General features: G+C 41.7%; 1 long non-coding RNA gene across 1 annotated transcript in view; it reads left to right on the forward strand.

Annotated features, from left to right (window-relative positions):
• Positions 1–688: 688 nt before the first annotated feature.
• The window catches only part of LOC129189596 (uncharacterized), a 51442-nt gene continuing 25069 nt past the window's right edge, over positions 689–27061 (forward strand). Inside the window, exon 1 of the long non-coding RNA XR_008572818.1 lies at positions 689–831. This is a non-coding gene — a long non-coding RNA (uncharacterized LOC129189596). The remainder of the gene's footprint in view (positions 832–27061) is intronic.

Genomic DNA, 27061 nt, shown 5'->3' on the forward strand with positions numbered 1-27061 from the left:
CTACCTAGTTAATTACTTAGAAATAGTGTTAGCGTGTTAGCTAATGATAAATATCAACTTATTAGTTTTGCAGTAAATACTCAGTTAGCAATATATAGATATGGTACATATACCGTAGTGGTTTAGTTACCTGCATAGTTAGTTTGCAAGATATAGCTAGCTAACAAGCCAGCTAGTAAGTTAGTGATGTCTAGCTAGTTATGACTTAGGAACAGTGTCAGCTATTGATAATTAACTTAGTAAGGCTATAGTAAGCAACATATAGATACAGTACATATACAGTAGCTATGTCGTTAGTTAGCATTATATAGCTAGCTAGAAAGCTAATGAGTTTGTCTTATGTTGCTAGTTAATTACATAGTTGGCAATAAATTGATAGCTATACATGGCTAGCTAATGAGTGACTGAGCACTATAGTTAGCAGTAACTGATATAGAGTTAGCTTGTATTTAGCACTCAATTCTGATGCTGTTCCTTTGTAGTTATTTAGCTAGCAATGTCTATAGTTGGCTAGCAAGCTAGATAATCAATCAGTCACGTAGTTATTGAGTAGCCAACAGATAAATCTCAATGTTATTTTTATCCTGTTGAAACACCATAGCTCATGAACGAACCGACAAACGTCTTCATTTGTTCTTGTTTTATTTTCTCAAGGTGAAAAGTGTGACCAAAGACTAACAGCGTCCGCCATTTTTCATCTGTTTGCCTTGAAGTGAACTTGTCGACCTGTCAGCAGGTCTTCCCGGCCCTTGTTGTGGCGCTGCAGTAGTTATTTCTCCAGATGTACCCACTAGACACCGGGAGAGGAAGCGCACCAGCCCGACTGGAATGGTGAGGAAGCCTGCGTGGGCGCGACAAGCGCTCATATATTTTATTTAGCGCCTTGTTGCAGATGGTGTCGGCAGCTTCATTTACTCACAAGATACGCCTTAAATGTGGGATGGGAGAAACAGCTCGTTGTGGTTTCCTGTGGCGAGACGTTCAAGTTAGGCGCGGAAACTTTGACGAGTCTTGTTGACTGCCACTCCTCGTCCTTTCATCAGCTTGCTAGCTGTCAAGCTAGCAATGTAGCTAGTTAGCGTATACCATGCGTATACATATATGTACAACAAACACCTAGGTTGTTCACAAGTGAGTTAGGTATATAGGCAACTAGCTAGCATATTAGTTTGTGGGCAGTATAACTAGCTAGCAAGGTTGCTAGTCAGTCATCTATAGCTAGCTAGTTAGTTAAATAGCTAAAAAGCTAAATAAAACTTTGGAAATTGGGAAGATACATGGTAAAATAGGAAACATAAATACGGTATCTTAAATTTTAAAATGATGTCATGACTGACTTGCTATTTTTTTTTTGTTTGCTTATTTTTACCTCCATTTCAATTCATGTTTTTGTTACTTTTTAATTGGAAAATACACAATAGAATTTCACCCCAAAAGCTGGATGCAAAGTCTGATCAAAGTGCAAAATACACAAGTAAAATACCTTAAATTTTGTTAAATGTTGTCTCATGACCAACTTGCACATTTTTACCTCCATTTTGACACTATTTTTATTCATTTTCGTGAGCATTTTCTCACAAACATTTTTAGGTTTTTTTAGGACGCTTCAGAAGACGTGGACATGCTACCATATATTTTGCAATATGTAGCTACGCATAGCTGCTAAACTTACTGGCAAGATCGCAATATAGCTAGTTAGTTAGCATATACCATGCATACTGTATACATACTACATGTACGACAAATACCTAGCCCATAAGTGAGCGAGTTAGTCAACGCTATGAGGCTAGCTAGCGGGTTTGCCAATCAGCTAGTAATATCTAGCTAGCTACTTAGTTTGTGGGCAGTATAAATAGCTAGCAAAAGCTAATTAGTTAGATAAATAGCTAACAAGCTAGATAACACTTCGGAACTTGGGAAGATACTTTGATGTAAAAAATGTATGGTGCCTTATATTCTGATAAATAATATCAGTGAATCATGTTGGGTTTGGCATTTTTACCAGCTTGAAGGAGCTTATGTTTGGGTGTTTATGAGCAACATGACCACATGCAGTATTGCATTCAGTCATTAGCAACCAGGGTTTGGGGTGATGTAACGACCAAAGAGTGAGCAGTCTGCTGAAAGGCAGCATGGTCATATGCTCAGTGCATCGCTGCATGGTGTTCGTTTCACACAGCACACGTCACCTTTGATAAAGTGCCACAATCAGACTTTTGCACAAAGCGCTCGCTTGTCTGATTTCTCCATCTGGAGGCGTCCACAAACCTGACAACAGTAAACTTTTATGGCGGAACGGGGACACGTTCTGGACGGCCACGATGTTTCCTTGGGTGGGCTGGTGGCCTCCAGTAAGCGACGATCATCGCTGCGCAGCTGGATCTCACTGTGGACCTCAGTGGCTACTCTGACGTGTGTTGAACCACTTCCTGTAGCCACAGCTCCTAATTGGGCCGCCGGCTTTGATGCTTCTTTAATGTTACTACATAAAAATGTTGAGTATAAAAGTGTGAAGGATGGACCGCGCTGTGTGAAAAGTGTCCACATGAATGTATTTGGCTTCACATGCTACACTCGTTAAAAAGCTTTTGGGAAAATGCTAGCTAAACATTTTCCACGTGTCATTTTTTGAGTTTGCATATAGTTGGGAAAAAGCTTTTTCTTTTTGCTTTGTGTGTGTTTATTGTTTGTCCGTTTTTGGTATTGCATTTTTGTTAAATGACTGTCCTCCGGCGGCCGCACGGTGGTCTCGTGGTTAGCATGTTGGCCACACAGTCGCATCCTGGAGATGGCGAAGACCTCGGTTGGAATCTCCGTTGGGCATCTCTGTGTGGAGTTTGCATGTTCTCCCGTGCGTGCGTGCCTGCGTTTTCTCCGGGTTCTCCGCTTTCCTCCCACATTCTTCCCGCATTTAGGTTAATTGGCGACTCTAAATGGTCCGTAGGTATGAATGATTGTTTGTCTATATGTGCCCTGCCATTGGCTGGCCACCAGTCCAGGGTGTACCCCGCCTGTAGGGGTTAGGCTCCAGCATACCCCCGTGACCCTAATGAGGAGAAGCGGCATAGAAAATGGATGGATGGACTGTCCTCTGGCATCTGATTGGCTGAAAGAGGTCCTAATTCGTGTTGTTTTGGCTTGCACTTGACAGGTTGATCATTTGAGTTCATGCTAACAAAGAAATCATGTTTGTAGTCATTAGTTGCAATTAGTTGCAAAGTCCCTGCAAAGATATTTTGCTTGACACCAGCCGTATTTTTAAACCAGTTTTGCTCAGATTTTACACACGTGCTTGTCAGTCCCCCAAACGTTACGCTGATGGGGCTGAACATCCTAATGTTGTGGCAGTCTAGGACTTCATCTGACGATTATGTTCTTCGTCCGTTAATCTGAAGCTTGCTGTCTCGACGAATCAAGTAATCAGTTAGGCCCTTGACCAGGGGCACCCTTTATCATCAAAAGAGTCTTTTGGGCCAATTTACACCAAATTAAAACTCAAGTGGCCACAAAACCTATTTGACCGCGAAATTGAAGGTAACGCTACAACCATATTTTCTGGACCAGAAGTCGCTCCGGAGCATAAGTCGCACAAGCCAAAAATGCTGAAGGACAACAAAACATACATAAGTCGCACTGGACTGTAAGTCGCATTTTTTGGGGGGAAATGTATTTTCTAAAATCTGAGACCAAGAGCAAACACTTCATCTTGAAAGGCAAGTTCTAGTAATAACAGTAAAATGGAGAACAGGCTAAGTAGGCGTCTGTTAACGTAACGTGAGTAGGTGGTATGTTTACATACAGTATTAAGTTATTCAGGTAGCGATAGCCTCAACAACATAACTAGTTTACTTGCAGCTTGTAATCTGCAGAATATGATTTTCTTTTTGGGAGCATTGTCTTTCTCACTTGTCTTTATAAACTGACGTTTACATTGTGCATTTTCAGCAGTACAAGAGAGGTAGGAGTAGCAGATACCTGCACACAGCCTGGAGCATATGCACGTCGCTCCGGAGTATCAGTCGCAGGACCGGCCAAACCATGAAAAAAAAGTGTCTTATAGTCCGGAAAATACGGTATATAGTTTCCTTCAGCGCATTGTCACTCGCACTGTCACGTTCCGTTTCTGTCTTCCTGACGAGCCACACCTGACGCCACCTGGCAATGTTCATGTCATGTTTCCTAGGCCGTTTCCTAGGCCGTCTCCTAGGCCGTCTCCTTTGATTTCAGATCGACATTCGCAACAGAAGTGTTGTAACACAGCAATTAGTTTCAGTTTCAGTACCACTTTCCATGTGTCGTTCATTAGTGACAAAGGAAGCTAACAAGCTAATTACTGTAGTTGACCAGTGCCAGCGCCGAGTTGACTCACCAGAAAACACTTTGGTGACTACTCAGAGGCATACACCGGCCAAAGCCACCGCAGAAGGATAAAAGAGCCGCGGGTCGCACATCCCTGCCCTAGACTGACCAAACCAATATGACCTCCAAAAACACCAAAAACACCAAAACATAAAAGGTCTGCTTTCACGGCTGACTAAGGAAATTACAAAAAAATCACATTTTAGAAGCTGAAATCAGAGGATATTTACATTTTTAAATAAAAAAATTGCTGAAATACCAAAATTGTTGTCCATTAATTGTATAATTGATGAATCATGCATTCATGGCTGCAGCTCTAGCGCCAACATGTGGTGTATTTTTGTATAAAATAACAGCACAGGCAAGAGAGTAGGGGTGCAAGCTTTGACACCTAGTAGAAGTAGAAGTAGTAGAAGTCACTTAAACAAATACCTATGAAGATATTTACTATGTTCCACTTACAGTAAGGTACAAAACACATTTTCATTTACAAAAACAGAAATCGTACATAAGCCTATGAAAACGCGTCCGCGTCCAACCAAATTCCAAAGGGTTTTGCCCAAGTTTGACACCATTTTTCTGAATATTAGTGCACTTAAACCCAATTAGCGACTAATCCTCCAGCAACTCTGCCGTCTTGACTCGCTTTCCTTACTTCGGCAGATAAAACCTGAACATGAGTCACTTTGCTGCGCCACGCCCGCTTAAAGCAGCAAACATGCAACGTCTGCATCTTATTAAAAATGGCCTCTACGACACTCAAACCGTCATGTCTGCGGACCACGGTGTCTGCCTTTGACACCTACTTCTGGGAAGCCTGACTTTCCATTTTATGAAAGAGAAGACGGCCCAACAGGATTATCTCATCACTAGTTTATGAGCATCTAATCCTGTAGATTTGAGTCTTGACACAGTGAGGGTGAACACCAGGACCTCTGAAGTACTTTTGTGTGGGGGGACAATACTAATCGGTCTTCCTTAAGGGGATTGGAGCGCAATAGCAAAAGAGTGAAGTCATCCAAGCAAGGATGATTGTATGTATTGATGAAGGCCACATACTGCAATCATTTATGGGGAAATGAATGCGCAGGCTGACCTTCATGTGTAAGAAAGGCTTTACTGAACAACCCTGACCTCCAGCTGCACAGTGGATTGAGCTCAATGGCAAAACATGGCATTGAATCCTTGAGTGTTCTGCAGAGGATTGTCAGCAAGAGAATCCAACAAAGTACATAGAATGTGTGTATATAGTGCAGGTTGCTGTATACTGCATCTAAACCACCAACGACTGGAAATTGACGACACCGCCAAGACAAGTTGATGGGTAATACTTTGGTTTTAAGTGCAGACAACCTTGGATGAATGACTTAATGATGCTTGACATTAAATCAACAATCCATTGTTACCAAATCAGGTGAGTAGATTTGGCATTTTAACTATAACTATGCAATTTATATTTGTTTACTAAGATGTAAAGCACAAACTCAGGCTCGGGGGCCAGATCTGGCCCGCGCTGCAATTTCATCCGGCCCGAGGAACTGTTTGGAAAATAGCATTGAGTTGGCGATCTGCGTAATTAAGTGATTCCCCTGGTATAAACTACTCAACTGGAATTTTAATTTTAAAAGTGGAAACAATATTGTGTATAGCAGTGGTCCCCAACGCCCGGGCCGCGGCCCGGTACCGGTCCGTGGATTATTTGGTAAAAAATAATTTCCATTATTTCATTTTTTTTAATGTTTTCTTTTGAAAAGTGGCCGGATTCTCTCTGTTACATCCGTCTCACTTGACGCATGTCCATTGTGCGTGTGCTAACTTTCTCTCATATGCCGCACAGATAGACTACTACTGTTTTTTTTTACCATTTTTCTTTCATCTCATATTTGGTGTCAAATGCTGATACTATGTGGGAATGCATAAAAGTAAGTTTGGATGACTTATTGAGTGCTAATGTGCACATTTGTGCATAGTTAATTGATGCAGTTAATTGATGCTAGCGCACTGCCTGTAACCACACACGTCAAACAGTGATGTAATCATCTCTCTGGAAAAACTTGGCTGGAACTGGTGGATGGTAGGTCGGCATTCATTTTGTGCTTTTAATTTGATCTTATTCATGTCTTAGTTTTACACAAAACATAATAAGATAAATTAGATCGCTATAATGTACCCTCGGGGCAATCTTTGGACTGTAGAGCATGATGAAATTTTTCTTTTCGACTTTTCAAAATGGCTTCAAGAGTGTCCACATAGAAAAAAAGGATTTATATCTTCAGCAAGAATTCATCATCAGTAAGTGACAAGTATGTTCATAAATTCAGCCGAGACACGGTGTAACATTTGTACTTGTGTGCTCCACGAGTGCTACGTCAAAATGACATTTGGTGGCAGTCCTGAGACAAACCTGGAAGCTTCTATTCCGAGCAGGTTCCGCGTTGGTCAGCAGGGCGTTCATCACTTTTAAAGCTCGGCTGCTACATTTCAGAAACAATGTGGTGTGTTTTGGAAGCAAAGATTGTGTTGGAATATTTAATCAAGTCTGTTCTTTTCGTGCTAGTATTGTGGTGTTTAGGATTACTTTATGATATTTTCCTCCCACATTCCAAAAACATGCATATTAGGTTCATTGATGACTCAAAATTTTCCATACTGTATGTGTGAATGTGAGTGTGAATGATTTATGTGCCCTGCGATTGACTGGCAACCAGTCCAGGGTGTACCCCGCTTCTTGCCCAAGACCCTAGTGAGGATAAAGCGGTATAGAAGATGGATGGATGGATAAACGGCAGCTTGGCCGTGCTGTAGACATGTACACAACGCTAATGTGGGCGCATTGGAGGGATCCTTCACTTCTTGCAGTTTCGGCTTATTTTTCTTGACTCAAGCGACCACAGCTGCCTTTGATTTGGGGATTTAAAAAAAACGAGCATGAAGAACATGATTTGAAATAAATGTATCTGGTAGTTTCCATAGCTCTTTTTTTGTGTGTGGTTGGTGATGGGACAATATTTCTTCTCATCTTGGAGTACTACAGGCACCCTGTTTGGGAGGCAGCACAAGTTCAACAAGATCTTGGTGGAGCATCTTACAAAACAGATGATCTTGGAATGGCTTGTACCTGCAGCATTTGTGTGTAGACTCTCAGTCATTCACAGGTTGAATACGGGCAAAGGAAGACCCTTATAACAATGTCCTAACAGCACTACCCCAGAGATTGTCTCATTCTACGCTGTTTTGCCATGAGGCAGGCGAATGACCTATTGTTATGCAAGACGGAGGCTTGGTCTGACTCCAAATTGAAGCCTTTTGGATTAAAGGTGAAATGTCTTCACCAAACAGGAAGAATCTGGTTTCCTGGATTCAACCTTTGCAGAATACCTGCAGCATGTCCGCCCGACATGGCTGCAGGTTGCAAGAACTCGCTAAGTACGCAGGCAGTAAAAGAGCACGTGTGTATACTGGATGAAGCTGATTTGGCCTCCCGTCAATTCCATGCTGCTGAATGGCCCATTCAGGGTCAAGTCAGCCAAGAGAAAACTCCAAAATGCATAAAATTAGTTGGAAGCTGTCAAACAATGATCTTCCCCAAAGCTAATTCAGCTCGTTGATGCAACTTTAATGACTGCCATCCCAAACTTAAAACACCCTTGGAAAAAAGTTGTTTTAAAGCGGGATAGTATTTCTCCGCACTGTGCCGGGCATTATTATTCATTCATGTGGCGATAAATAATAAAGGCAATAAAGGCATAAAGAGCCATATTTTTTAAGCATGCATCATTTGCACAATAAAATGAGCCAACGTGTCATTGAGCATGATGGATCGCCATCATCGGTTCATGGTTTTGCAGAATGACAACAGTTTGGCACATTGTTGAGCCCGACTACAAACCATATGCACGTGTGCAATGTGGATAGAATGCAATTAGATGAATCCTGGGTTTTGTGATCGCACTCCCTAGAGCGCAGCTTGCTGCATATTACCTGTGGTGACTACTTACAGTATATGTGAAGTGTTTTTCCACATAACCATGCAACATATTTTCCATCTTTGAGGGAATCACTCGCAAGAGACAAGTTATTCCCTGTATTTGTGTCTTCCATCTAGGCCAGAATCTTTCATGTTTCCATGTGGGATATAATAACATTACCACTTAATTGGCTAATCAATAGAGTGATAATTCCAAATACAAACCTCCCAAAAGAAGAACAATTTGGAGTCACACCAAAGCATTTAGGAACGACTTGCCTCAAAAGTCAAGCTAAACCTGCTCACTGCAAATCTAAAGGTTTAACTTGCTTTTTTGTTTTTTTGACAGTCAGCAGTACCAATGTTCCTGACAATGTTGACATGTTACTTAAAATGTTATAAGGGCAATTAGTTTTACTCTATATTAGTTTTAGGATACAACACTTGCACGACAGTTAAGAATATTGATATTACTTGCTTAATTGTTAGCGTGGAAACTCCAAAGAAGAACACTTGCAACTTTGGATAATTTGTATTATTTATTTGTATTTGTGTTATTTATTAGCATTTTGCTTTTTCTTTGGCTTTTTTGGCAGTTGTATGACACTTCTGGCAGTACTTTCATATAAAACACCACAAGGTGAAAGTATTGCTTCCAAAACACCATCCTTTTCCCAGAAAATGTTAAATAAACTCCAAATTGCACAACTTTTGGGATGTTTCAGTGATAAACCAGTTAACGTTTTAGTTGAATGACATATACAAGTAATAAAACTACAATAAAGTAAAACTACTCAGCCTTTGAACATGGAGAGGAAAAATATGCCGCAGACACCTTTATGTTCCCTCTCCGCAATGTGTCTTGTCAGGTCAGTCTTGTCTTCCCAGCATGAGTACTTTCACTTTATTTCAGGTTCATGATACAGCAATTTACTTTATAGAAGTCAGTTGGTTTCCGTGTGAGTGTGAGTGGTATTCTAGATTGGCTTCATGGGTAAAATGTTTTGTGATCATTTTTTGTGTGAACTTGCCCTATACAAATAAAATTGACTTGATGGAAAGTTTTTTTTTTCTTTTTAACAGATGTTTGTACAACACTTCACTAATTTCAGTGTGACGTATAAAACACCTTCCAGTATCTGGTATCCAGCGTCTGGTGTCTTGAACGAGTGAGTAGTTTTACTATATTTTAGTATAATGTGTGCTATGTCAATAAAATTGATTTTGACTTGACAGGGTTTTGACATTTTTTGATTGAGAGATATACAACACCCATTAATTCTGGGACAACCTAGAACAACTTATGTTGCAGTAGTATTGCTCACCAAACGCCTTGCAGTGTGTGTCTGCATGGCGTCTTCAAAGTGTTAGTAGTTTTGCTTTATTTTAGTTTTTTGAGCATTGGTTAAGAATGTTACAAAAAATGCCTGTACGGTTTGTGCCTGGAACAAATTAATTCATGGGGCAAATGTTTTATAATTAGAACAACTTGGAAGCCAACCAGTGTGTGGAGCTTCCACTGTATAAGACACAGCGCGACCATGTGCAGACAGGTTGGTTAGCCCTTCACAGCCAAGGGGCGTCATGTTTGTCATTACTTTATCGCTCCTCTGCTGCTTAACAGGCCTTGCCCTTTCATGTGGCCTGCGTTCCAACACCAAGCTGCACAAAGCAGGCGCTCAAACTGCATCAAAGTGTGGTTTGAGCGGAATCTCTCTCCCTCCTACACTAAAAAGCCGACCCTCTGCTCCCCATGGTGGATGCTGGCTGGCTCAGTTCGGTGATACCACAGATGTGGAGTGGCTGGCACACGATGCGCCTTTGGAGCGTTGCGGACTGAGAAACCTCACTGTGGCAATCAGAGGTGCATTGAACTGGACTGCAGACACTAAGTGGGCTGCTGCCAGTGCTTTGAACTGCAAAAATAAATACTGGAATGGTTCGCAAGCCAGGTTTAGAGACCGATAGTCATGAGTCTCGGTGTGCGCACCGGTGAGTGTTTGCCTTGGAGGGGAGCCACTTCATGTGGTAGCCGCTGGATTTTCCAACACACGATGGCTAACACTTTCTTAAGTGCGTGTTTGATCAAATTGACATTCCTTTGTGCACAAGATGCCTGTCCTTGTCAAGGATGAGGCCTGTACAAACATCCTGATGGCCTCAGCGTCTGCTAGAGACGTTTGGCTGAAAGAGAGATCAGGAGGGAGGGGGGTAGAGAGGAGAGGATGTGGGCCACTCAAAGGAAGGAGGCAAACGAAGCACCTGGGACACCTGGATATTTGGACATAGGAGGAGAACTTGTCACCTGGCCAAAACTCTGTTTCTTCACACAGATGAGGAGAACTGACAGCGCTCTGCTCCGTCTTCTGCACAGTAGTAGTGAGAGGAGAGCGAGAGCGCCAGATTGGATGTCAGTGTAAACATTTACGGGGCATTTTGGAGGATTACCTTGCCTGTCTTATGTGCGCTGTATCTGCTGCAGCGTGGAGCCGTTCCAACAATCATAGAGGATTTCATATCAGCATGAGTGAGGAGATTCAAATCGCTCCAAAAGGAGCCTTGAAGTGTTTACTTTAACAGGTTACAGGGAGGATCGAGGGCTCAGGTGGAAAAATTGGGACGGCGCTAAAGAAAATAAGTTAGTCCAACCAGTAGACGACTAAAAAGCATGTGGTACCTTGGTCTTTGTTTTTCATTTGTTACAAAATGTCAGACAAAGACTGAAATGTTCGACAACTGAAGCAATTTTTCCCATAGGAAACCATGTAAATCCAATTCCAGACTCCCAAAAATATGAATTAAAATAAAAAATATGGCAGAGGAGGGGATCCACACAAACATCATCTCAAGATGATAGATGATAGATTCTCAGACATCCAGGTCACGCGGTTCAATCTAGGAAACTGCACTCTCATGGTTGTTTGAAGACATTTCACCTTTAATCCAAAAGACTTCTTCAGTACAAAACTTTAGGTGCTGAGTTCCCCTGTTTATATGTCCCTGGTGGGCCTCTACCCTGTGGGTGATCACAACGGGTTGTTGCTGTGGTGGTTGGTGCGGCCAGTGATCGATCCTCTGGCATAATGACGAGTCATTCAACTGGCTGGTGGCAAAACAACTCGTTAGTTGCCTTTGTTCCCAAAGACCATGACACTCTTTGGGGGATAGATGTGTGGACATGACTGTAAGCAGCCGATAGGTGATGGTGTAAACCTACTCCTCTGTTCAGAGAGGGCTTTTCAAGTTTGACGCGGATGGCTTATTTCGCATCTTTTTCAAACGCAACAATCCGTTGTGACCACCCTCGGGACAGGCGCACCAGGGACATATAAACAAGGGGAACTTCACACCTAAAGTTTAGAATGTAAGAAGCCTTTTGGATCAAAGGTGAAACCTCTTTAACCGACAAGAAGAGTCCAGTTTCCTTGATTCAACTGTATATAAAACAACATCTTCCATCATTTGTGATCTCTGATTTGTGAACACCTTTACCCCTTTCCCAACATAAGCTTTCTTGATTTCCTCTTTCTTGGCCAGCATGGGACTCATTGTTGATGCGGCAAACGTACTAGTTTGTGTAACGTTCCCATATTTGCCAATTGAATGTGCCATACAGGATATTGTAGTATTGTATCAATTTAGTATCGCCAGATTTGGTGATTGATGTGCGATCCAAGATGGCTGAATAAACAAGCAATGCTGGGAGTATTGTCGGTCTACATCTTTAATAATACAAGATTTAACTTACCAAAGGGTAAAATACAACACGTTGCAATATTGTACGATAACCAAGACAGTGTATGGCAATCGAGGCAAACTGAATCAGAAACTGAATCTTACAAAAACTGGGGTGTTTGGAGAAATGCACAAATTGAGGATTATCGCCCATTGTTGTTATGTCTCTCGACAAAATTACATGTAAATGCGCAAGCAATGGAGAGTTTCAATTATGTCTTGTCTCTCCCCCGGTCGCTAAACCCCTCTATCGTGTTTTCTCTTTCTCTCTACCATCCCAGCCCAACCGGTTGAGACAGACTGCTTCCCCACAGAGCCGGCTTCTGTTTGAGGTTTCTTCCGTAGAGAGAAAGCTCTCAAAGATCTACGTTCCTACCCTCACCAATGGTTATGAGTTTTGGGTAGTGACCGAAAAGACAAGATCGAGGATACAAGCGACCAATATTATTTTACTCTGTAGGGTGGCTGGGCTAATCCTGGAGTAACGCTAATTCGGGAGAAACTCACAGTAGAGCCGCTGCTCCTCCGCATTGGGAAGAGCCAGATGAGTGCCGGACGCCTCCCTGGGGAGGTGTTCAGGGCACGTCCAACCGGCAGGAGGCCCAGGACATGTTGGAAAGACTACGTCTCTCAACTGGCCTGCGAACGCCTTGAGATCCTCCGGGAGAAGCTGGACAAAGGGGCCGGGGAGAAGGAAGTCTGGGCTTCCCTGCTTAGGCTGCTGCCCTTGGATCCTGACCCCAGATAAGCGGAAGAAGATGGATGGATAGATAGCATGATGGATGACTCATAAAGTCAATATACTGTATGTGTTGTTGGAAGACAGACTTTCGGTCTTTCTTTTTACAATTGTGCACACGTTGCAAAAAGGCACAAAAGTGACTCCCAGTTAAATATGTCTTCAGGGTAACACATCTTCATTCTTGTGTCCTGGGACGAGCGTATAATCCATCCGTCTTTTTTTTCTTCTTTCCAAGATTTGAAACAGATCCGCCCACAATCAGAGCTGCTGTGCCAAAACGCAATCGTTCTCACTTGGCTCATGTTGCACACCTCCACCAATCTATGGAAATGGGTGTGTTCATTTTGGTTTTAAATGCAGCTGGATGCGCTGGCAACTCCTGCGCTTTTAGCCAACACATCCAAGACGTTTTTGACATTCCAGCAGGGATTTGCAAAGCTTTGTATTTTTTCTTTTTCTTTCGCTTTCTTTTGGGTCTTTGCATTTTGTGTTGTGGGTTTTCTTTTTTCGGCGTAATTGTTGCGGTCTGCAGCAGTTCACAGACTGTAAATACCAAACATGAAAGGCATTGTTGTGATGTCTTTCCACAACTGTCATGCTTCAACGCCCTCTTCGACGGGAGCCAAGGTCGTGACCTTTATCTACAGATGGGAACAGCTTGCGAGCCGGATGCATCTCGGTCGGATGCTTTCAGATGTAGATTTGTTTCTGCTATCCAGATTTTGACAGCTGACCTTGACGTACAAATTTTTTCCCGCATCTTTGAAGGAGCGTAGTCATCCCATATCGCTTACGTCTCAACGGAAACATATAGGAGAAAACTGGCAGGATGATTGTACGAAAGCCAGTCCATCTTTCTGGGCAACAGGTGCGGAACTGACTTTGTATGCACGCATTACAAGTATTCGTGGCAGCCCCACACAAGGAAGCACGATGCTCATATCTCTGACATGAAGGCATTAAGGTTGGGATAAAGAAGCAGATGTCCGTAATAAATCTACATCGAGTCAAGCGCCTTCCCTGAGAAACATTTATATGCATTCATGTGCTAATATAGGTGGACACAATTTATTTCCATGTTTTTTAGCAAAGAAAAGAAACTAGCATGGATATGCAGAACCATTGAAACTAATAAGGTTGAATTTTTTTGTTTTTTTTAGTTCTGTATGGCTATTTGGGAAATTTACACCTCAAGTTGCGTTTTGATAAATAAAACATTTTTTTTAAATAAATAATTTATAATTAAATTATTTAATCAGTTCATTAATTTAATTAATTAATTTTATTTTGTATGTATGTATGTATTTATGTTTTTAATAACTACGGTGACCATATTTTGATTAGCGAAAACCAGAACACTCGGCCCGGCAATAAGATATAGAAATGATATTCCAAGTTTACTCAAAGGAGACACAAAATACAGAGGAAAAACGTTAAACGTTCAAAAATTGGCACAAAAATTATTCCAAAAACAGAACGGCACCGGAGGTCAAATGCTTGTTAAGTTTGTGTACGTCTACAACTGTCTAGAGTGCAGCCTACAGTATGTGTGACGTTGTTGTGACATGTTTTATTGCTTTATTGTTTCATTGCTTTGTCGCAATAACATCCAGCATGCTAACTAGCAGCTTTGACCCTGATCCCAAATCTGAGCTTGGTTGCTTTGGCAAGATGGACAATCTTTTCAGAACTTCATCTAATGGCAATTAATGCTGAGGTGGTTCAGGTCTAAATCCTACGAGGTTGCATTGCTTCGTGGTAGTGGAAGCTAGCATACGAACTAACTCCTTTGATCCACGTCAAAAAATTTTGACATGTTGAAGGATCGGTTCGGAAGTGCAATTAATAGACCACTTATGAGGATTTATTGCTTGTTGATGATGCAAGATAGCATGCTAAATCGCGGCTTTGAACCCTATAAAATGTAAGGATATTTGCTTTGACAAGTTGGACGATCAACCCAGAAATGTACTTGATAGATTGCAGCCTATGGTGGCATTGCTCCAGGCTAAATCAAAAGAGGTTTTATTGCTTTGTGGTGATGGAATCAAGCATGCTAACGAGCAGGTTGATCTCTATAAAAAATGTTAAGGTTAGCTGCATTGACCAGTTGGACAGTCGGTTCAGAAGTGCAATTAATAGAGCACTTTCGGGTCTAAATTCAAAGAGATTTTATTGCTTCTTTGTGATGGAAGCGAGCATTCTAACCAGCACCTTTTGAACCCTATAAAAATGTAAGGGTATTTGCTTTGACAAGTGGGACGATCAGTCTAGAAATGTAATTGGTAGAGCACAGTCAGTCGTGACATGGTTGAAGGCTAAATCCTGTGAAGTTTTATTGCTTCATGGTAACGGTAAGATAGCACGCTAACTAGCAGCTTTGGCTTTGATGTAACCTAATTTCCCCAATTTGAGTAAAGACACGCCTACTAAGCATAGGTTGTTCAAAGTTTCCATTAAGTGTCAATGTGATTTCTTTTCCTCTGGAATCAGCTCACGCCAATCTGTTTCTGCTCTCGACTTGGCCTCAGTGCTTCTGCGACCGTGTCCCGGGATGGACTTGGATGCCGCAGGCACGGTGGCCTTGACTTCACATGTGCACTTTCATGTGTACAATTCATCCCTTGGCTTGAGAGTAGACTGCAACAAGCTGCCGTCTTCACGGGGCTTTGGCAATGTGCTTTTCATATGCACCCACGTAGTGACTTCATGCAGGGATCGGGGATGCACTTCATGTGCTTCATTACAAACATTGACGGCTGGAAGCGGCCGCGGCGTGGAAGAAAATAAAAACCTGATTCTGGCAAAAGGCTAGTTTGTGGAACGCCTCCGGTGTGCTTGGACGTGAAGCAGCTGCTGGTGTGTGTTGCGTTGTGTTGCATCGTCCTCAGCAAGCAGACAATGATTGTTTTGCATGACTGGTACCGAGTGCCAGGCGACGTTTGGCTGAACCCGCTGCAACACACGTGTGTGTGATTTACAGTCTTAGCTTGGAACAGCAACCTCCCCGCTGACGTCACGTGTTTGTCAGCTTTATTTTCAATCCTACATGCTAACAGCATTTTAAAACTACCGCTTTTTAATGTCTTTCTGTGTGTTTTCATAGAGTGACTGCTTTGTGTGACATTAAAAAAAGACATGTCTTTTTGTGAACTCATCATATTAACACAAAGATTTCAAATATAGCTTGAACAAAATTTATTAGAATGGCTCGCAGGATGGGTGACACAGCTGCAGTCCAACGATTGTCTTCTTGTTTTTCCACTTTTGCTGATGACAGTCTTCGCTAAGCATTGAGGGTGGGCAAGACTGCAAAATTTTGATATGAAGCCAATACAATTGCAGAAACTGATACGGATACAGATATTGAATGATTTTGCTTTTAATTTGTTGATTACAGGACAAAACTCAAAGACGTTAGGTGAATAAAAAAACATTTTTGGTCAACGAGCGTTTGTGAACAATCGAACATTATATACAGTAAATACAACAATATAAGATAATCTAACCATTGGTGGAAGAAGCAGTCGCTACACTGAGGAAGGACAACATTCCTTTTGTTCTTTTAACCTTTTAACCATTTTTGAAAACTCAAAGGCACTTTACAATAGAGCAAGAAATGCAATCAATACAGTGTAGCATAAAACAGAAGAATATGAGACATATACAGTTAAAATGACAATAACTAAGAAAAAATGGGATTAAACATGATAAGCACATTTGAAGAGATGGGTTTTAGCATGAGACTTAAAGGTGGACAGGTCATTGCAATTACGGGTGGGGAAACAAAAAAAAAAGCAAAACTAAAGGCTCTGTCACCCCAGGTACGGCAGATGAAGACGGCATCTTTGAATATATGAAATGATCTGCTCCTATGAAATGGACAGTGAAAACTAAACAATGTAGTACTCTTGATATTGGCACTTCCTCCTCCCATTGAAGTCTCTCTCCCTCTCTTGCAACGTCCCTTCCAGTGTGTAAGACAACCACAGGGATCAAAGTAAGTTCTCTTTTACTACTATTTGATATGTCTGTCATGTGGTCTGTGTATAGTGTGTGTAACTTAAGTGATCATTTCAAGATTCAAGAGTTTTATTGTCATATGCACAGTAAAACTGGTGGTTCTGCTATGCAATGAAATTCTTATTCTGTTCATTCTCCCAAAAAAAGAAAGAAAACACAAGAAAAAGAATAAGAACATAAGAAACATATATACCAATAAATTAAGCAACAACAGAAGAGACATTAATACAAATAAATAAATAAATAAATAATAAAGTGCTATGAGTGTGTGCGAGTGCTTCGTTGAGAAGCCTGATGGCCTGTGGGTAAAAGCTGTTTGCCAGCCTTGTGGTCCTGGACTTCAAACTCCTGTAGCGTCTGCCTGACGGTAGGAGTGTGAATAATGAGTGTTGTGGATGTGTGCTGTCCTTGATGAGGTTGTGTGTTCTTCGTAGGACTCTAGTTTTATAAATGTCTTGCAGTGAGGGGAGGGCTGCCCCAACAATGTTCTGTGAGGTCTTGATCACCCGCTGGAGTGCCTTCCTATCACGTGTTGTACAGTTACCGTACCAAACAGTGATGGAGGCGGTAAGGACACTTTCCATAGTGCATCTGTAGAAGCAACTCAGGATTGTGGTGGGCATGCCAAATTTCCTCAGTCTTCTCAGGAAGTACAGTCTCCTTTGGGACTTCTTCAGAATTTGTTGGGTGTTGTGAGACCAGGTGAGGTCCTCGCTGATGTGTGTGCCAAGGAACTTGAAGGTTTTCACCCTCTCCACCTCAGTCTCATCAATAAACAGGGGTCTATGCGGCTCCTTTTCCCTTGTTCTTGGGTCGATGATCATCTCTTTAGTCTTATCTGTATTGAGAAGGAGATTGTTATCATGACACCAAGCTGTGAGGTCCGCCACCTCTCTTCTGTATGATGTTTCAACACCGCCAGTGATCAGTCCGATGACTGTAGTGTCATCCGCAAATTTAATGATGCTGGTGTTGTTCTGGGAGGCCACGCAATCGTAGGTGAAGAGCGTGTAGAGGAGCGGACTCAGCACACACCCCTGTGGGGTCCCAGTGCTCACAATTCTTGAGCTGGATGTGTGATTGTGGACTCTGACTGACTGGGGCCTGCCTGTGAGAAAGTTAAACACCCAGTTACAGAGGGAGGGTGACAGGCCAAGTGTGAGGAGCTTATTTGTGAGTTTGTGGGGGCTGACTGTGTTAAAAGCAGAGCTATAGTCTATAAATAGCATTCTGACATATGTGTCCTGGCCCTGTAGGTGAGAAAGGGCTGTGTGGATGGCAGTGTTGACTGCATCATCCGTGGACCGGTTCTGGTGATATGCAAACTGTAGAGGGTCCACAGTGGCCGGGATGCTCTTTTTGATGTGGGTCATGACTATTCTTTCAAAGCACTTCATAACAATAGGAGTGAGTGCTATAGGGCGATAGTCATTCAAGCAGGTCACGTTGCTCTTCTTGGGTACGGGCACTATGGTGGTGGACTTAAAGCAGGTCGGTACAGATGCTTGTGCAAGCGACAGGTTAAATATGTCAGCAAGCACATCAGCTAGCTCTGATGAGCAAACCCGAAGTGCACGTCCTGAGATGTTGTCTGGGCCTGCTGCTTTTCGTGGGTTTGTTTTGTTCAGAACCCTGCGCACATCAGCTGATGTCACCATGAGAGGTGAGTCCTGTGTGCTCCCCAAGTCCAGCCACCCTCTCTGCTCATCATTTAGGTATAACTCGACAATATAAAACAGATATTTGTGAAAATAAACATCACAGCAGTATCCATTCAATACTGATACTACCCTTGTTATCAACATTTGGATTGATCTGACAATGGCCCATGGTGCACCCAGTGAAAACCACCTAGATAGCTAACAAACAGTAGTTTGGTCTTTAGTGTAATTGATGTGCACACTCTCACTACTTGCACTCTTGTATTCTTTGGATGACATATTTGTTATTTCTAGGAAGGAAAAGGCATATTTTTCCGATCATTATCCTACTGCTTGTTTACAGATCACAAGACAGTTATTTGAGACATCTTTGAAAGTCATACACACAGTAAGTGTGCTTTAGTCTTTATCTCCCTCACACACACACACACACACACACCAACGCACACACACACACACACACACAGCAGTGTTTAATGTAATTAAAGTAGAGCAAAAGTGGTCATGGCACACTTATTTAGACTTAGTTTAAATTTACCAGAGGATGGAAAAGAGTCGGCAAAAGATTCAAAACACATGCTTTTTTTTCTTACAGAGAGAAACACATTCACTTCTATGTAAAATATGTGTTTCATGTGGTTTATAACAAATGTGACTCTGGCATATTGGAGAAAAACTAAGCAGCGGTACTTGTGTCTATTATTATTATTATTATTATATCATTGTTGTACTTAATTATTATTACATTGTGGTTGTCTACAACTAAGGTTGGCAGCAAAACTAAAAAATGAAAACTCAATAAGAAAATTAACCAATAAATACAAACACAGTTCAGGAAAATCTCATTTTAAAAAATTGGTTGTGTAGCATAATCTTAGCTAAGGAGGTATAATTAATGCTAAAACACTTAAATGAATAAAAATAATACAATTAAATATAATAAATTAATATAATTAATAAGTGATTTAAAAAAATAAAATATATACTGTATCAGAAAATATTAAATATAAAATGTCACGTTGCATGCATGCCTGCTTTTTTTTTTTTTAATAACCATTTTTTTTCCATTAGTTCCTATTAATTATGATTATTCATTCCCTTTATATCCAAATGTCCAACTGACTAGTTTCAAAATTCCCATGTAAATCTCTCAGAAAGCTCCTGGAAATTCCTATCTACAACCGTGAAAAAAACAAAAAAAAATCATAATTTTTCTTTACTACATTTTTGTACTATGAACTTTGTACTCTTGTCCGGACCAAAAAGTAAAAAAAAAACAAAAAAACTTGGTAGTCATTTAAGTGCAGATAGGTTTGCATTCACTCTAAGAACACTGTTAGTTAAGCACAAGCATAAAGTTGAGTCTCAATTAGATGGAATATGTGACATGTGCAATGTCTGACGACCTCTCACACCCAAAACATGACATCTTTCGTGTCACTTACACACATACAGAATTTGTACCAGAACGGGAATTTGTACCAGTAACAAAGAGGATAAAAATGATGTAAAGATGTCAAGACGTTTCTGACAATTTCAGCGAACTGTAATGATCAACACGACCTCTTTGTTGAAAAGATCCAGGGATGTTTAACTGGAGAACACACTTCGTGTAGTGGGCTCTCCCATAGAGATAAGGTGAAAAGCACTGTCATCTGGGAGAAACTCAGAGAAGAACCACTACTCCTCCGCATTGAGAGGAGCCAGATGAGGTGGCTTAGGCATCTGTCCAGGATGCCTCCCAGACGCCTCCCTGGGGAGGTGTTCAGGGCGCATCCGACCGGTAGGAGGCCTCAGGCGAGACCCAGGACACGTTGGAAGGAAAGACTATATCTCAACTGGCCTGGGAACGCCTCAGGATCCGGAGGAGCTGGATGAAGTAGCTGGGGAGAGGGAAGTCCTGGCTTCCCTGCTTAGGCTGCTGCCCCCGTTTCCGACCTTGCATGAGCGGAAGAAGATGGATGGATGGATGGATGTTTAACTGTCATAATAATAATTTATATTGTGCGTTTCTACTGACTCCCGTCACGCACATTTATACACAAATGTTGGTGGCACTGGTATACAAGACTATGACTAGGATGGAGAAAGCTGGGTTTGAACCACCAATCTCCTGGTTTCTGGGCGGTCTGCTCTACCTCCTGAGCCACTGTCACCTAAACTACTTTATTTATGCTTCTAGTCTTATATTTAACTCCTATTTTTTGGTGATGTTCACTTTCTGTCAGGTTTTTCTAACAATTGCCTGGTTTTGCTCAATGTTGGTGATATTATATCCGTTGGTGTGGTTGGTATTCTTACTTCTCGTCCCTGTTGCTTTCACACTTGACCAATCAAACAACATGACCAGAGCAAATGGACATGAGTTTGTTTCTATCGGCTCAAACATGACAAGTTTGAACGTACCCAAAGAACACATCTTTGATGGATCTTTATCAGAAACAAGCAAACTATGGACTACTACAGAAACTCAACCTGCAAACAATCCAAATCTGAAGCAATTTTAGGATTTCAAAGGGATGTTTCTGAAATGCAAATCTCATGTAGAAAATGTGGCAAAACCACATGGAGGATTTAAAAATTCCCATTGAACCGCTTTTGATTTCATGTAGAAATCGACCATTTGTATGTGCATACCAAACCAAGCTCATACTTGCTGGCAATTACTAATAGAATTAGTGTAGTATAAAATGAATCCATGTCAAATAGTTGCATGAAACCACCGACTTAAGGAGTTGGACATGCTTGGAGCGATTTCCCAGCTTCTTCAGGTTTCACGAGTGGAGCCAAAACATGCGAGCTGTTGACGTTGTTGTCCTGTGTGCACACATAATTCCTGTTTACATTTCCATTGCAGCAGAACACAGGTCCGTATAATTCAGCTTGATTTCAGCCTACACGCTAGCGTCCTATGTAAGCGAGAGGCCATACGTGATCTAGCCATTTCCTGTAGCATACGTGCGGACATCTTTCATTTTCCGTTTTTTTCTCCTTCCCCCCCTTTTCCTGCCTCGACAGCAGCTCGGCAAGTTGGAACAGAGGCTGGATTATTATCTGTATCTTGCTTAAATCAAATTTGCTGAAAGGAATGGACTGACAAATGAAGTTGGAAGCAGCAGATGAGGACACTGGCTTCCTGCCCGCCATGATTTCAATGGGCTTCCTCTACCAGCCCACCAGGGTGGGCATGCCTGCTGGTAATAAAGTTGAGAGACACTAAGAGAGGAGGTCACTGTGCATTTGAGGAAATGGGCCTGTTGCAAACAAATGGAAAGTATGTTGCTACTTTGGCTTCCCACTCTGTGTTGACCATAACCATATCAGGTTGTTGTAGAGCAGTGGTCTCCACCACCTGGGCCTCATATTGCCCCCAGGAGTATTTGATCCAGTATCGTAGCCTACTTTCATAACCCCTATTTCTTTAAAATGATGACAAAGGTCCACATTTGTATCCCACAACACTAATAAATAGAATGAACAGCGCTATAGCAAAGTGACTTTCAGTGTAGGCGTTAGGAGTCAGGAGCAGCTGGCTGCTTGTCCACATACACACCTGTGTGGCTTAAGCTCCAGTTTCGTTGTCCCAAAGGCCTCCAGCCTAGACTGATAAATGACGCCCAGCTCTCCGGATGCATATCTCACTGACACACATGTCACAGGCGTGCTGCTCTTGTTTCACCATGGAACTCTCAACTGTGGCTCTAAAATAGAAGCGCATGGTCCCGTAGAGCCTCGAGTCTGTCTTAGCGTGTCACCGTCACCGTTGATGAGTGGCAGTCAGAGGTCTTTTAAACATGTCTGAACCTTTAAGTTAATAGAATGGCAATAAAAATACTTCCACAATGCAGACATCGCTAGTTCAAATATAACAGGACATCTACTGACTATGATAATAGATTCATCTAAGACCATGTCGCAGCTCTGCACTGCTCACTTTATCTACGCAAGCACACACAGCAATAAAGTCATTGATTATCAAGTAATACTGATTTGCAAGTCAGTGCTTATTTGGTCATTGGTCATCAAGTCAGTTGATATTAAGTCATTAGTCAAGGTATTTGGTCACCAAGCTATTGGTGAACAAGTCACTGGTTATAAAGTCATTGGTCATCAGGTCATTCCTTATCTAGTCACTGCTCATCAAATCACTGGTTATCAAGTCATTGGTTATCAAGTCATTGGTCATCATTTTACTCCTTATATTGTCATTGGTTATATAGCCATTGGTCATCAAGTCACTGGTTGTGAGGTCATGGGCCTTTGAAGTACTTGGTTAGTTAGTCATTAGTCATCAAGTCATTTCATCCAGTCATGGTTGCCAAGTGAGTGGTCGTCATTTCACTGGTCATCAAATCATAGGTTATTTAGTCACTGGTTGTTAAGTCATGGTTGTTAATGAATTGGTCATCAAGTCTTCGGCCGTCCAGACATTGGTCAAGTCACAGGTTATCAAGCCAAAGGTTATCAAGTATCTGGTCATCAAGTCACTGATCGACGAGCCAGTAGTCATCTAGTCACTGATTGAGTCGCTGATCAACAACTCACTGGTCATCAAGTTGCTGGTCATGAAGTCATTGGTCATTAAGTCATTGGTCATCAACTTGTTGGTCATCAAGTCAGGGGTTATCGGGTATCTGGTCATCAAGTCACTGGTCATCAACCTGTGACCTTATGTAGTGTATATGGTTACAATATGATTGTATTTTTTGTTTCAAAGGGTTTCACGTTCCTTTATTAAATGTTCTCAACAGTCTTAATGTAGCCCTCGCTGACAGTCAAACGTATTAGGAGAGTTTAGTCATCATGCATTCACACGCACAGCGACATTTACACTCAAAAGGAAATGTGTACATTGAGCTCATATTGAGGGTGACAGACTGTCCACACTCTTATGTTAGGAACACACTCTAGTCTTTGTCTGGAACCCCAAAATACAGTTTAATTTGCTCCCCTCGCATTAGTCATTGTATTTTCTTGGGGCTAAAAGGGGGTTCCTGTCACATTGGGTCATCCTTCAAGAGAAAACTTAAAGAACATGTTCTTCATTTTGTTTTCCATCCATTCGAAATGTGACTCGGGTTTGCAAGTGGTAAGCACACAAGTCTCTGTAGTGCTCGCAAGCATTAAGCAGACTTTGGGGCAACACAAGCCAGTCTTCTGAAGAACAAAGGAATAAGTCAAAAAACAATTTGTGGCTGCATTAACCTGATCACGTCATGGCTCATTATGCTAGAAATGCAATCACTGTTGTGTTGTTACTGTTGTGTATTTAAAACCTTATGCATGTACACATGTATGCCCGCTTGTCTTTAATTCTATATTGTCCTTTCCACAGCAAACTGCAGTATGTCAGCAAAATGCTTTCCAAAAATGGAACCGCTCCAAAATAAACAAACATTTGCACAGTTTATTGATTGACTGTACACATTTGCAGCAACATGCACATTGCTTGGCACTTTCCACAAGGAGCAGGGCTAGAAGCATGCTCCTAACACGACAAAGAAAACCTACTGTATTTGCGTTTTTAGCGTTTAGACACAAAGAAATCATTTCCAAGTTACAAAACGGTGTTGTCCTGTTAGCAAACGGCTAAAACGACACCGCTTGATCAGTTTAAGTTTTGGCCTCTTGGTCTCAAAGCAAGCAGTTTGAAGAACACAGAGGTCTAAAACTGTTGTTTATCAGGTCCCGGAGTCCAGACTTTGGTTTTTGCCCAAATTAACCCGTCGGCTCGAGTTAGACGTCAGCATCCAGTTCACAGGACAAGCCCAGTGGGAGAGCTGCCGCCACAATGGAGGTCGGCCTTTGAAAGACTTAGAAGAAGTGGAGGCGACACGGAGGGGAAGCGGAATAGCGATGCCAACGTCTCGCTAACACCATAATCCCATTGTCAAATTGGAGGATTAATGTTCCTTTCGTCTTTTGTTGTTTGTGTGTGATTTTGGGGGGGGTGTCTTTAAGGAGATGCTGGCAGTTAATGGGTGAACCAAAACAATATGAGGTTCACAGTCAATTACAGGTCGGACCCTCTAAACCTTTGACCTGATCTGTTGCTGCATGGGGACTTTTTTCTTGAGCAACAATACTCTCCAAACAGGAAAGAGCCATGAGGTGCAAATACGACACTACCGGAAAAGCTATTCTTATTTTTACCTTGAGAAAGACCATAAACAGTAAACAAATACGCCAATGGATTTATGGTTGAACGAGTTGACCTAACGATAAAGGCCAGTCCATCATTATGCTGGGGTAGGCCATGTTTGTCCTCACATGGACAGGTGGACGCATTCACTCTGGTTGGTAGGTTCTTCATGAAACGCTGGAGAGACTTGAACACCCCCACAGTGTAAATGAGGCAAATAAATGGCTGTGCACTCTTGCTAATCAATTCAGCATTTTATACAGACTTCAAAAGAAAGCGGGAGTTTTAATCAGATTACAATTGGAGATGATTTCCAAATTTATCCGCTGCTTTACGAGGGGGAAACGGATGATCCTTGACGATGTTAAGAAGCTAATGACCATAAGATAATGACGCCCTTCGAAATAACAGATTCCCCCTCTGGGCTGAGAGCGATTCTGTTTCCGTAGAAATGTTTTTTCATGGCCTTCAGCTCCATTTCAACTGTAAAATAGAAGCAAACTTCTAGCAGTGAGTCAAAGGGAAGACAAAAGTCTGCACAATGTACCGAATTCCGTGTTTATAACTTATAAGTTATTACATATTCATAAATGCCTTCCTTGTCACCAACCCCTTTCAACTTTTTTAGCTGCTGGTGTTAAAGAGCAAGCAGCTGCTTTGCAGACCACACATGGATGCCATTTTTATTAGGACCATTCCAAAGGAAGATAAAAAGATTGTCACATGACTTTAATATCCAACCGCTTTCTTTATCGTATTTTTTTTTATTTTACAAATCCTTTCACGTGCAATGGACGACCTGTCCTGCTCACTTTTGTGTTTTTCCTTTTTTGTTGTTTTTTGGTTGTTATTTTTTGGTAGCGGAATCCCAGCGGACGTCTGGCCTACATGAATCTGCATCCTCTGACTATTTCTGCATTTCATTTGCGAAAGTTTGCTGCTTCAAGGGCATGATTAATGATTAAGAGGGAGAAAACTTCTCATCTGTGCAGTCATCAAAGCCGCGCGGGCGTATTGTTAAACTTAGCATTGCTTAAGGTTATAAACAGCTGAAGTGAAACCTCAGACGCTGTAATCTGTTGAGAATGCATTTCATTTGAGCATATTTACACCATGTCAATATCCTTTTGGGCTTTAATGGTGTGCGTTGTTGATTTACTATCACAAACGCTTACTGTTATATAAACAGTGCTTACTTTACTTTTAACTTGAAACGAAATTTGGAATGTATCACATCTTCTCAAATGCCCCAATTAGTCACCGGGTGCAAGTAGTAAGCCTCTGAGTACTGACTGTAATGACCGCAGTTCATGGACCACACCATTGTTTACACATGGAACGCAGAGTCCATGTGAACTCTGTTGCTAAGCAAAACAGCAGCACCTACCATAGTACATAAGCAAATTAGTTAGCGCCTGGAGTCTTACCACATTTTGTAAATTACTTAATTGTGTGGTGTTATTCGTTGGTGTTGTTTCATGACATTTCTCCATGATTTTAATTTTACATTTTCACGTTTCATAGTTTATATATTCCATTTGCTTTACTGAACTCGATGGGATTTGACAAATTATTGGAAAACGGACACCTATAGCACAGGTGTCAAACTTGAATATAGAAAATGGAAACGTTTAATGCAGGGGGCCAGATTCAGCCCACCATATCCTTTTTTGTGGCTCGTGAAATGATGCACATCAAAAAATTATTCTGTCAATTTTGACTGAAAATTTGTACTGCATGCAGTTGAAGGGTTTTTTTTTTATGTTTTGGGTGCTTTGGGTGGAAGCGTCCACCCATTCCACCCAAATGATTGTGAGTGGTCCCACTCCACGGCATCTTAAAGACTTCTGTTTTGCACCACAAAAGAGTGAAACCAGTCTTTTGGTTGGGCGTACCTCAACATAAGAGAATAAATGCTTGGATATTGCACCCTCCTCTCAGTTAAGCATTGTCCTATCTAGTCTTTGAGCATGAATTGATGAAGCCTGCTGGGAGGAGAGGCGAAACATCCTCTAACAGTACACTTGTGCACACATTTCAGGCAAGCACAACCGTGATGCGGCCCGTGGGATTCGTAGGGATGCGTACAAGAACTCTGTCGCAAAAAATTAAGCAGCTATCGGTGCATCATTTTGGTGCAAATAGTGGCAGCGAAATGAGGCAAAAATGAGGTATAGTTAGCATCGAGCCAACTATCGTGACGGTGTTACTCTTGACTTTGTCAGGTTCTCGGTGTGGTTAGGACCCTAGATGCAGAGGCTTAGAGTTTGTGTGGTGATTCCGGACTTTTAATGACAAAAAGTGCAAGAGAGAGTAGTTCCAAAAACAGAGACAAAAGGCAAATGAAAGTTACACCATGAAAAAAAGTACAAACTCTGGAGTTAGCTGGACGGCAGGGAGGCGGCAGGTCCAAATGGGCATGGAACAACGAT

This window comes from Dunckerocampus dactyliophorus, chromosome 11 (assembly GCF_027744805.1).
Source record: "Dunckerocampus dactyliophorus isolate RoL2022-P2 chromosome 11, RoL_Ddac_1.1, whole genome shotgun sequence".
NCBI classification, from domain to species: domain Eukaryota; kingdom Metazoa; phylum Chordata; class Actinopteri; order Syngnathiformes; family Syngnathidae; genus Dunckerocampus; species Dunckerocampus dactyliophorus.